This window comes from Saccopteryx bilineata, chromosome 1 (assembly GCF_036850765.1).
Source record: "Saccopteryx bilineata isolate mSacBil1 chromosome 1, mSacBil1_pri_phased_curated, whole genome shotgun sequence".
Lineage (NCBI taxonomy): Eukaryota > Metazoa > Chordata > Mammalia > Chiroptera > Emballonuridae > Saccopteryx > Saccopteryx bilineata.
In genome coordinates, this window is record NC_089490.1 from 246,473,988 (window position 1) to 246,486,624 (window position 12,637).

At 41.8% G+C, this 12,637-nt stretch overlaps 1 protein-coding gene across 1 annotated transcript in view; it reads right to left on the bottom strand.

The window, feature by feature from the left end:
* Window positions 1-12,637, bottom strand: part of OXCT1 (3-oxoacid CoA-transferase 1) — a 145,520-nt gene that overhangs the window by 79,604 nt on the left and 53,279 nt on the right. The gene's annotated exons all lie outside the window — the stretch shown is intronic.

The following is a 12,637-nucleotide window of genomic DNA, read 5'->3' on the forward strand; positions in this document are numbered from 1 at the left end:
ACACACATACCTACAGGTGGGTGGGCAAGAGTAGATTTACAGTTGTGAGTATGCAAAAGTTTATTCTTGTGTTGCTATTTATTAATTATTGTATTATTTCTCATGTGAACAACTGTAAACCTACTTTTGCCCACTCTGTGTATAAAAGCAAGAACGTGTGTGTGTGTGTGTGTGTGTGTGTGTGTCTGTGTGTAATTTATATCATACTTTCTGGACTCACAAAAAGAAGAAATTCAAATAGATGTGTCTGAACATAAAAGACAGAATATAAAGTTCCAGAACTCAGCCTTTGCCCGAAACAGCCCGTTACAAATATGTCACATTGTCTGCCCGTACAGCTGCTTGAACTTTCACAAATTGCAGTTGAACTACACACACTTGAAAGCACATCCCTGAAGGCCAGATTTTCAAAATTAATGGGAAATGTATTATATCAAAGACAAAATCTGTAACATCTGCTTGGTCAATTGAAGAGCTTTTTAAATATAGATACAAATGCTATTTGTAACAGTTTTTATTATTCCTGTTAGCTTTCTAAAATCGTGATAAAAATGCAACTGCAGAAATAATTTTACTTAAAGACAGATTATTGATTTCAATATGGAAATTTCAAAAAGCAAATATTAACTAACAACTAGAAATAGCCAATATAATGAGAATTAAAGTCATGCACAGAGTAAAGACATTTTCTAGCAATATGAAATGCCTCAAGTAAGTCAGCTATTTTAGAATTCAAAAAAAAAATAGTGGGGTTTTTTTACAACAACATAAAAAAATCAGAATAAGAAGGATCAAGAAAAACTAAAGTAAATGTTGTTCTGGTCAAAGAATTAATCTTTCTGCTGCCAAGAAAAGATATTATCTTGGAGACCTTAGCTTCATACCTAAAGCCAACAGCTACTTGTGGACATGAACTAACTGTGTACACAGAGACCAGTACTAAACTGGTCTCCTAAACTGATAACTGAACCCGCCACAAGTCTTTGAGGTGATGTAGCCCTCCTTGTGCTCACAATCCTTCAACAATGAAAGGAAACCAGGAATCACAAGAGTCCTTTTAGTCATTGTGCACTGCTCCCAAGTAGCTAAAAAGGAATAGGACATAGTTGATAAAAGCTATCTTCTTTGATATACAGAATGATCTTGACACCAATCAAACAAAAACTCCAAGGAAGAATCAGGAAACACGGGGCATCTGAACTGAACTAGCGGGCAGAGCTGTATCCAACTTTCACTGGAGAATGAGTCAGAGGGAGGCCGGGGGACTCCCCATCACTGTCGTGTGGCCCTCCCCTCCAAACCCCGCTGTGCTCTGGCATCTCCTCCCCAAGCCAGTGACCAGGGAAAGGAGGAGGCAGGGCACTAGGAGCCTCTGAGCACTCCTCCACCTCTTCAAACAGTGGAACTCTCAGCCACTACGGCTCATTTCCATCTTTACACTTACTCAATTCAGCCCTTCGAAGATGTTCTTGACTTTAAAAATTCATTTATGCATTAATCTATTATCTTGAGGATAAATATGAAGACTTACTATTTGTGGAAATATTTAGCACAACATCTGTTAAAATATTAAGAAATTAGAAACAACCTAAATGGCTAACGATAGGATAAACATAAAATACATATGGTACATCCATAATATATATCAATTGTGACTACATATCAATAATATATATATACATATATATTAAATAAAATGTATCAAAAACATCTCATAATTTAATGTTTAATAAAAATGCAAGATTTTGTATAATTATTTACACATAGGCTCTTAGATCCTATATGTAAATTATTTCTATACCTAACAAACTCAACAGAAATATACTGAAATATTAATAATTATTATCTCCAGGTGATAGTACAAGTTAGTTTTGTTTCCTTTCTACTTTTATGATCAAGAAAACCTACAACAATATTTTTTAATGCAATAGACACCAAGTAAGTAGTTTTTAAAACTAGAAAATACGTAAGTGGAGAATGTGATAAATCCCTTAATTAGTTAGGTACCAAAGAGAACATGTTCAAAAGAAAATAGAAACTCTAAGAAAAATGGTGGTTTCTAAACTCTAAAAGCACATACAACATAATGAAATAAATTAAGAAGACTCTTTTGCCCGCATTTTGGAAGATAATTCTGTGAGTTATTCTGCAAGTTGGATGCTGTTCTGAAAGCCCAGGCCCTCCCTCCATCTCTCGCTGAATGAGGGCAGCAGCTCGCTAAGGCGCCGATATAAGGGAAAGGGGGAAAAGTAATACTTCTCACTGAAGCCAGAAAAATGTTGGTGGTAACCAATCACGGTTTTCTTCTGGTTCCACCAAAGAACATTTCAACCGTTAACACCAAATTAAGACAAAGCTTCATTACTAAGGGTGATTAATTACAACCTTCACAACCAACAGAGCAAAAGGGCATGTCCTGGTAAAACAGTTCTGATGAAAGGCAAGACTTGGATTAAACACAATCAGGTCCACACTTTGTCATCCTAATATGATGATTCCCACAGTTAGAAAACGCACGTGCTGCATTTGCCAAAACAATACCAACATCTGACAGCATGGAAGATTTCTACAGAAAAAGTTAAAGCTTTCTCTGAGTTGGTTAGCTGACTCGATAGCAAAGGAGGAAATAATGGGTAGAAAGAATCAAAAAGTGAAAACACGTTTTTGGACAATCTGTGAGAAGAGTTGTTGAACTGAAGAGGCAGAACCATCGCAGCACTAGCTGCGTCAGGGACTGAGGCTTGTGTGCTGGGCTTGTGGGAAAATGAGAAAGAACAGGAAGAAAGAACCCCAGTGGGGGTTTGGTAGTGGGGGAGTCTAGTGAGACCTGGCGGTAACATAAGGGTCAAAGAAATCTGAAAAGAAAAAAAAAAGGAATACAATGTGCTTGTCAAGAAAAAAGCAAAAATAAAAGCGTGTCAGGGCATTCACAAAGGAAGGCAGAAACGCACCTCCTAAATTCACATGCGGGTGAGATGGAGAATGAGGAACAAAGAGAAGGTCTCCATGCAAATCAACTGGCAGGTGCAGGTGTCTGTCCCCAGATAAGATCAAGTTGGAGGAAAGGTGGCTAGGAATCACTTAGCCCCACCCCCCAACTTCTCCCAATCCCGGCACTATGCATAGTTCTTATGCAGCACCATCTGCTACACTGAAAAATCCAGACACTTGAGGCTTCTCTAATTAGTACTTGTCTTCAGTCATTAGCAGGAAAACAGAGGCTAGGAAATGTTAATTATGGTCAATTTGAACTTTGTTTCTTCAAAGGTTGCTTTCTCTGCCCCGCACTCTTCCTACTTTATAAATCTGAACGGTTTTATTACAAAGCTCAGAGAAAGATGAGCCTTTATCCTTGGGTGACAATGTTTTTTATTTTCACTTGGCCAACATTATTTATATCTCAGGTAAGGGAAGAGAGGAGAAGAAGTTTTTATTTTTAGTAACAACCTCAATCAGTTATAGCCACAGAAACAGGCAGCTGGGGAGAAAGCTACACACCTGCAAACCTCCCGTGTGCGGCCAAATGGGGGCCATGGGGTTGGGGGGAGAGAAATCACTTACAAATTTTTTCCCTGAGTCATTTTAACTTTCAAAAAGGTTTAGAACGAATGTCTGTCTTTTGCCAAAAAATAAAAAAGCAGACAACAACCAGCAATAATGTCTGGAATCATAAGAAATGCCAAGCAACCTACATTAGCAAAAGCCAATAACTACAAAAATGGGAGAGGAAGGCAATGAGTAATAACAGAAAAAGTTATGAGTTAGGAACAGAGGTGCCCTGGATGTTAATTTAGCTCAGAGCATTGGGAAGATGAAGAAAAGATGTAGAGAAAAGGGAGGTCAGCTAAGGGCATCCTTCCCCCAAATCCAAAAGAGGACAATTTTTTTTCATCAATCCAAAGGAGCAAGAAGGTGCATCCCTTCTTAAGCTTCATCGTGCTAAGGATGAGATGACTCATACAAAAACATAGAAGATGGCATGAAAGCTCGAAGGGCTTGGAACAAATGCTTCAGTCTCAGATGTCCTTACAGGAAGGCACAAAGACTGAACAGGTGAGCAGCTGAGAAGGAATCTGCCACATTAACAACAGTGGTAATTATGACAGCACAGTCACGGCTGAACCCAGGGTGACTGGCCCTGATGCCAGAAAACATTCCACCACATCCAGTGAAAATAAGCTCACCAAAGAGCATGCTAGGTCAAATGCACACACGTTTGGGAAGCTACAGAACCTAGGGCTGAAATGTGCAAAGGTATATTTAAAGTGACTTAAGAGAAGACAGAGTAGCCTGACCAGATAGTGGTGTAGTGGATAGACTGTCGGCCTAGGATACTGAGGACCCAGGTTCAAAACCTCAAGGTTGTTGGCTTGAGCACGGGCTTACCAGCTTAAGTGCAGGGTCGCTGGCTTGAGCTTGGGATCATAGACATGACCTTATGGTTGCTGGCTTGAGCCCAGAGGTCACTGGCTTGAAGCCCAAGGTCACTGGCTTGAGCAAGGGGTCTCTGGCTTGGCTGTAGCACCCCCTGCTCCCCCTCCCCAGTCAAGGTACATATGAGAAAGCAATCAATGAACGACTAAGGTGCTAAAATGAAGAATTGATGCTTCTCATCTCTCTCCCTTCCTGTCTGTCCCTGTGCCTGTCTGTCTGTCTCTCTCGCTAAAAATACAAAACAAAAACCAACAACAAGAAGACAGAGTATCATAGTCATGGCCATATAATCAGAGGACTCACCAAACAAAAGATTCAGATGACATATTTCTGTAGAAATGATAAAAATCGGCTCAGAAACAAGATAGGGCTATCATGAGACACCAATTCTTTGAATGTCTCCTGTCCATCACAGTCTGCTGACAAATTCTATATTGCCTTCTGACAAGTTCTATTTCAGAAGGAAATGATAAGAGAAAGATGGTTCTGGACTTCCGACCAATGAAGATAAAATTGCCCAGTAGGATAGAAATGATCAGAGAAGTGACAAGGTAAAATTGGAGCCTGTATTGTTCCGGGAACTGAATCCTGGACAGACACAGGAATGAATCCTGGTCTTGGAAGAGAAGCAGGGTTGAGAGAAAAAAACCAGCAGGCTCAAGTGGTCAGAAACTCTAAACAAGTGGGTTTGCCGGGCTCTCAAAACCCCCATTCTGACATGTGAACACAGGTCATCCGGTTGATGAAGAGAATGACACAGAAAAAAATGAGTCAAGTGTTACATAGTTCTATGTGTTTCCTTGTACTAGAAAGGGGCTCATACAAAAGAGAGACACATCTTACCAAAGACAAACGGGCATCACAAGAAACCTTATGAGGTATGTCACAGGTGCACCGTCAGAAGGAGATGTGCCACGTCCAAATGCTAAAAATTACGAAAGAGTGGCCTCAGGGCGATCTTGTTGTTTTTGCTGGTGGAGAATCCAGAAATAACAGTCACTACTGCTTGAGACACATGACAGAAAAGCTCCATGCCTTCTATTCCATTTGGGGAAGTTTTCAATTAGCAATAACCGTGATACAGGTAAACCTCATTGGCTCCTGACTTACCACCAGGGAGGAGGAAAGGGCTGAACTAATATGACCAAAGAGGACCTGAATTCCAAGAACAGATACCCAGAGTCTCTGACCAAAAGACCCAAAAAAAATCACAACCCAGGATCCTTAAAGAGCCTGAAGATATGGCCACAGAATTCCAGTCCAATGAAAAATGGAAGGGATAGCAGCAGATGGACAGAGGTAAAGATACCGTTTCAAAATGGGGCTTCATCACAACAGCACTCTAAATTGATTATTAAATAGATGATCTGTAAGGCCAGAAACAAAGAAAAGGATACTGGTAGACACCTGCACAAGCCGCTCCCAAACAAAGCCATGCCAAATGAACCTCACTAATTCGCAGGTCAGAGGGCACCGCAGGGAGGAAAGCACAGAGTGACTCACAAGGCACCTGACCAAGTCCCTCATGCAAGTGTCTCATAGACACAGTGGGAAAATGCGCCCTGGATTCATTCACTTTAAATCAACATATATGAACGAAGCACCTGCTAGATTCAGCAATGAGAACAGACAGGAAGGCTGTTCTGATGTATGGATAGGTAGAGAACAACTACTTGAAGAAGCACAAACATCTATGAGGGTTTGACAAAGACTTACGAGTCTCCAGTCTACAGAGTTTAACTCTGGGGAAAATCGTCTTTAAGAATCTGATGTTCTCGCCTGACCAGAGCGTCGGACTGGGATGCGGAAGACCCAGGTTCGAGACCCTGAGGTCGCCAGCATGAGCGAGGGCTCATCTGGTTTGAGCAAAAGCTCACCAGCTTGAGCCCAAGGTCGCTGGCTCCAGCAAGGGGTTAACCGGTCTGCTGAAGGCCCGCGGTCAAGGCACATATGAGAAAGCAATCAATGAACAACTAAGATGTCGCAGTGGAAAACTGATGATTGATGCTTCTCATCTCTCTCCGTTCCTGTCTGTCTGTCCCTATCACTCTCTCTGACTCTCTCTCTGTCTCTAAAAAAAAGAAAAAAAAAAGAATCTGATGTTCTCTATATCTGTGAGTCGATTTTGATTTTGTTTGCTTATTTATCTTGTTCTTTAGTTTCCATATATAAGTGAAATGATATTGTATCTGTTCCTCTCTAACTGGCTTATTTCACTTGGCATAATGGCATAATGGCATAATGCCAGAAGGGATGGGGGTTAGGGGACGGAGTGAAAAAGATGAAGGAATTAAGAAGTACAAATTGGAAATTGCACAACAGTCACGAGGATATAAAGTATAGCGTAGGGAATACAGTCAATAATACTGCAGTAACTGTGTATGGGGCCAGGTGGGTACAAGAAACTATACAACTGTCCAACCACTGTGCTGTACACCTAAAACCAATACAAAATAACATCAAGTGTAAACTGTAATTGAGAAATTAAGAAACAAAATTTAAAACGAATATGAGAACTACAAAGACTATTCACACACACACACACACAAAATTTTTTACCTATAAATTCCTTGAGGAGATTTGAGGAGATTGGTGCATAAACACCCCTCAATCCCACCCACCAGCTTCCATTGGACCCCAATGAGAAGAGAAACCCCGTTCTAACAGGCTGAGTCCTCTGCTCCCATCTGTTCAACATAATTATCGAGACCTCAGACGGAGACAGGGAGTGTGCTCTGACTTGTACCAGTTAAGGAGTAAGGGTCTGGGTGTCCCAGGCAACCCTGAGCGGATGTGTTCCTGTTTTGTCACAGAAGGACCATCTCAGGTTCATTGCCTCCAGGTCCCAAACCAAGGGTTTAGCTGAGAAAAGCAATATTCAAGGATTCCAACCACACTTTCAATGCTCCAAGAACAGTATGCCCCTGGAGCAAACCAGTATTTTTACCCACAGTTATAATGTCAGTTTCTCTTTCTTGCCATCAAGTGGGTTCTTTCCTGTAAATTAAAATTGGGTGCGCCCAAAACAAAATTCTGTCTAGTTTTTTAATAGCAAGAAGAGTTGTCCTTCCCTTGGTCACTGATTTCCTTTAAACTATATGCACTATCAAATCCATACATGAGTACTTTAATTTTTACTAGGCATCTTGTGGCTCACTCAGGTTTGTCATTATAGTATAATTTTTTAGTCCAATCCTAGCCCTATTTTACAGCTGTCCCATTACTTGCTTTTCTTTTTATAGCTCTACTTTTAATTGTTATCTTATATATTTTCTGTCTTTTTTTAAAGATTTTATTTATTCATTTTAGAGACAAGGAAGAGGGAGAAGGGGGGAGAGGAGCAGGAAGCATCAACTCCCATATGTGCCTTGACCAGGCAAGCCCAGGGTTTCGAACTGGCAACCTCAGTGTTCCAGATCAACGCTTTAGCCACTGCACCACCACAGGTCAGGCTATTTTCTGTGTCTTTAAGCTACTTTATATTATCTGTGGAGCAAAGTGGGTAAAAGATTAAATGGTACATTTGGTCCTGGCCCATAGCCAGGTGGTTAGAGCACTGGTCCCATACATCAAGGTTCTTGGTTCAACACCTGGTCAGGGGACACACAAGAATCGACCAGTGAATGCATAAATAAGTGGAACAACAAATCAGTGTTTCTCCTTCTCTCTCTCTCTCTCTCTCTCTCTCTCTCTCTCTCTCTCATCAATAAATAAGTTAAAAAATTAAAAAAAACAACAACAACAAAAAAAAACCCCTTAAACGGTACATTTGTCAAATTAAAGAATGATTTGACCGTCTGACTGGGCGGTGGCGCAGCAGATAAAGCGTCGAATTGGGATGCGGAGGACCCAGGTTCGAGACCCGAGGTCGCCAGGTTGAGTGCGGGCTCATCTGGTTTGAGCAAAGCTCACCAGCTTGGACCCAAAGTTGCTGGCTTGAGCAAGGGGTTACTCAGTCTGCTGAAGGCCCACTGTTAAGGGACATAGGAGAAAGCAATCAATGAACTAAGGTGTCGCAAAAAAACTAATGATTGATGCTTCTCATCTCTCTCTGTTCCTGTCTGTCTGTCCCTATCTATCCCTCTCTCTGTCACTGTAAAAAAAAAAAAAAAAGAAAGAGGAATGATTTGGCCAGACAAGGCCAGAAGAAAGAGCAGATAACAATGAAGATAGAAAATGGTTTCTGCTAGTTAGGAGAGTAAAATGGGCCCACATTAACCGGATGAAATTCACTAGGGATCAAGGTCAATGTTGTATAACATCCGACCTAGTAATTATTTTGAGAAGGGAGTGGAAGAATTTGGCTAACCACCAGCTCGAAGTCTGTAACATGACAGAGATACCCCCCAAAATGCCAGAAGACTCTGCCTTTATCCACCTGGGGTCAACCTCAGAGTTGATGACATCGTCTCCAACCCAATGTCCCTTGTTACAAAATGGAAACAGTCCTTCCTCCCTACAATGTCTCATTTAAACACATGGGATAAAAAGAAAAATGGATGAAGCAGTTTGAACTCTTTAGAAGGAAAGCTTTTACCTGAAATAACTCAATTTATTAAACGTATAACTTGCAGCAAAACAAGTAGGACATACTGATCCAACAGAAAAGTAGAAATATTACTTCATGAACTATCCCAATAGTTTTTGGCAATGGGAGAGATTTAAAAACAAAAAACAAAAAACATAAAAGCAGCTTATTGTAAGTATTATTTTCATTTCCACTGACTCGAATACCACATCCAAACAGTTCAGTCCAAGCTGGTATTTTGCTAACACTTTTTCTTTGACCAAAAATGCTAATTTTCACTAAGTATGTGATTTAATAACATTCAGACAGTATTATAACTGAAGTTTTATGTGTCATATCTTTTCCTAAAAATAAATTTTATTAGAACTGTAGCAAATCCAGAGAAGTAATTAAAATGAGTACATCTACCCAAGTGAATTAAGATATTTCTAACACGTTCATTCAAACCATCAGACTTATCTATAATAGTTAGGAAAAAAAATTATACCATTATCACATGCCCCCAGGAAAGCAGGAAGACATGATATAATTAATAGAATTAAACTAGGAACAGTTTTCAGTGAAGAGAGTTATGGAAAAACAGGGATAAAAAGAAAGTTTGTGTTGGCTTTTACAATCATAAAAAAACACCTATTTGTGATGCCAACTAAAATGTCAAAGGTTACTACTCTTTAAGACATTTTCTTCAGTTTTGGGCTAATTGTTAATCATCCTCAAAGCTTATTATTATGCAAGAACACAATATGTAACACATAAACTGCAAAGGAGAAATGGGTTAAATTCTAACAATCTAGAACACAGATAATGGGTTCTTTATCTGCTAGAAATTGACTCAAACTCAGCTCACGAATGACTCAATAATTCCTAAATTTAAAATCATTGAGCATGTACAACAGAATAAGAACTCGCTATTTTCATTTCATCTTTTAAATGTTCTTCATATGTTTTTATTTCTGTGAAGCAAGTAAGCAAGTAAGCCCATCTGCTTCTCCACCCTTCCCCCTCTCCTTCCTCTCTGTCTCTCTCTTCCCCTCCCGCAGCCAAGGCTCCATTGGAGCAAAGTTGGCCCCGGGCACTGAGGATGGCTCCATGGCCTCTGCCTTAGGCGCGAGAATGGCTCTGGTTGCAGCAGAGCAACACCCCAGATGGGCAGAGCATCACCCCCTGGTGGGCATGCCGGGTGGATCCTGGTCGGGCACATGCGGGGGTCTGTCTGACTGCTTCCCGTTTCCAACTTCAGAAAAATACAAAAAAAAAAAAAAAAGAATTTCAAAGCTGACATCACGTTCTCCGCTGTGATACTGACACTGAGATTAGGTGGCACTTCCCTTTGCACACAAAGCAGATGCACAGCCAGGAAGGCTGGTACCCCTTGGTTCCCATTTTTTCCAACAGATTGACTTTCAGCCTCTAGTCATCACTAGGGACGCGGGGCCGGTCCGAACTCAGAGGCCATCCTTCACAGCAATGACGGAAACCCATGGTGAATTAAAGCTGTCTAAGGTCCTAAATCTAAAACGTTTTCTTGCCCTATACACCTCACCTGCAAAACCCCAACATCATATTCAAAAAATTAAAAATGAGAATGAGCATGACCAGGCGGTGGCACAGTGGATAGAGCATCGGCCTGGGATGCGGAAGGACCCAGGTTCGAGACCCTGAGGTTGCCAGCTTGAGTGCGGGCTCATCTGCTTGAACAACAACAACAACAACAAAAAAGCTCACCAGCTTGGACCCAAGGTCGCTGGCTCGAGCAAGGGGTTACTCAGTCTGTTGAAGGCCCGTGGTCAAGGCACATATGAGAAAGCAATCAATGAACAACTAAGGTGTTGCAATGAAAAACTGATGATTGATGCTTCTCATCTATCTCTGTTCCTGTCTGTCCCTATCTATCCCTTTCTCTGACTCTCTCTCTGTCCCTGTAAAAATAAAAAAATAAATAAATAAATAAAAGGAGAATGAAAAGAAGCACTCTGCTCTTTTAGACAGAATCATCCCACTAAAGTGGTGATGCCTGATAGAAAAGAGTGATTTATTGATGTCCACACGTTGTAAGAGAGCAGCTTTTGACCTTACGATTCTAATGCCGTTCTTTCACTGATTTCTCCTCACTTAAAAAACAAAGAGACAATAGAGCAAGGGTCTCAAACTCGTGGCCCGCGAACAATTTTGTGCGGCCCGCAGACTAATCCACGAAGTTCAAAATATTTTGGATAAAATTAAGTAAGCCTAGGGGCCTACTTGTATTTTTCATTTCTCTAGCATCCTAGCTAGATATTAGCTTAGTTAACAGCAGTTGTGATGCGAAATATAGTTTCTGGTCGTTTTGTGACACTGAGTAAACTGCATGTACGATTGTGCTTGTTGTACTGATTTTTTTTTGTTTTCAACTGCAGTGAGAAAAATGTTGCGTAACAGTTGCCTTTTGTAGACCTAGTGTGGCCCGCCGAACGGCTGTGATCTTGCTCTGCGGCCCACATGCTGAGTTGAGTTTGAGACCCCTGCAATAGAGCATGCTATATAGAAAATAGGATTTGGAGCTAGGAGATGGAGATGCTGGTTTTAGCCCTAATTATCGTCTGGCACTGTGTTCTTCTGTGAATCACTTATGGTCATTTCCTCTTTAAAATGTGCAAGTTTAACATTAGATGATGCCTAATATTCTTTCTAGCCCTTGTGCAGCAGTCCAAAGCACTCCTGTCCTGTTTAATAAGATACTGAGGTGCTTGCCCTGGCCGGTTGGCTCAGTGGTATAGCGTTGGCCTGGCGTGCGGGGGACCTGGGTTCGATTCCCGGCCAGGGCACATAGGAGAAGCGCCCATTTGCTTCTCCACCCCTCTCCCCTCCTTCCTCTCTGTCTCTCTCTTCCCCTCCCGCAGCCAAGGTTCCATTGGAGCAAAGATGGCCCGGGCGCTGGGGATGGCTCCTTGGCCTCTGCCCCAGGTGCTATAGTGGCTCTGGTCGCGGCAGAGCGACGGCCCCAGAGGGGCAGAGCATCGCCCCCTGGTGGGCAGAGCGTCGCCCCTGGTGGGTGTGCCGGGTGGATCCCGGTCGGGCGCATGCGGGAGTCTGTCTGACTGTCTCTCCCCGTTTCCAGCTTCAGAAAAATACACACACACACACACACACACACACACACACAAAGATACTGAGGTGCTTTTCAGAGACAAACAGACTAAATCTGCAAGTCATGCAGCCAAAGCTGGTGCAGAGGAGAGCTTTGACCTCTAGCTGCCCCTGGAACTAGAGTCTTGCCATCTCTCCCCCTCTCCCCCCAATGGAACCAAAGAACCAAGACAGAACCAGGACTTGAACACTGAAACCCTTTCAGATACCAAAAGCCTGTTCAGGAAGAAAGATCTGGTGTTGATGCCCCTTTACAGTAAGTGGCCAAGTTCCAGGGTCCTTCAATTGAAACTTCCCCCACCAGCATGTCTGCATACCTGTTTCCCAGCACCTTAAAGCAACTCTTGGCCTGGTCCAGAAAGCAAGATGGATTTGAGTCATCATTCAGTCTCCCATCTTCTTGGTCAGCACCTCTTGATCAATAAAACTTTCCTCACTCCAGACTCTGACATTCTGAGTCTTGGCCTTCCACAGTGACGTTGGTTTGGTAACACTTGCATGTTATAAATCTACACTAGTTCCTGGATGTTTTCTAACAAGACCTGAAAA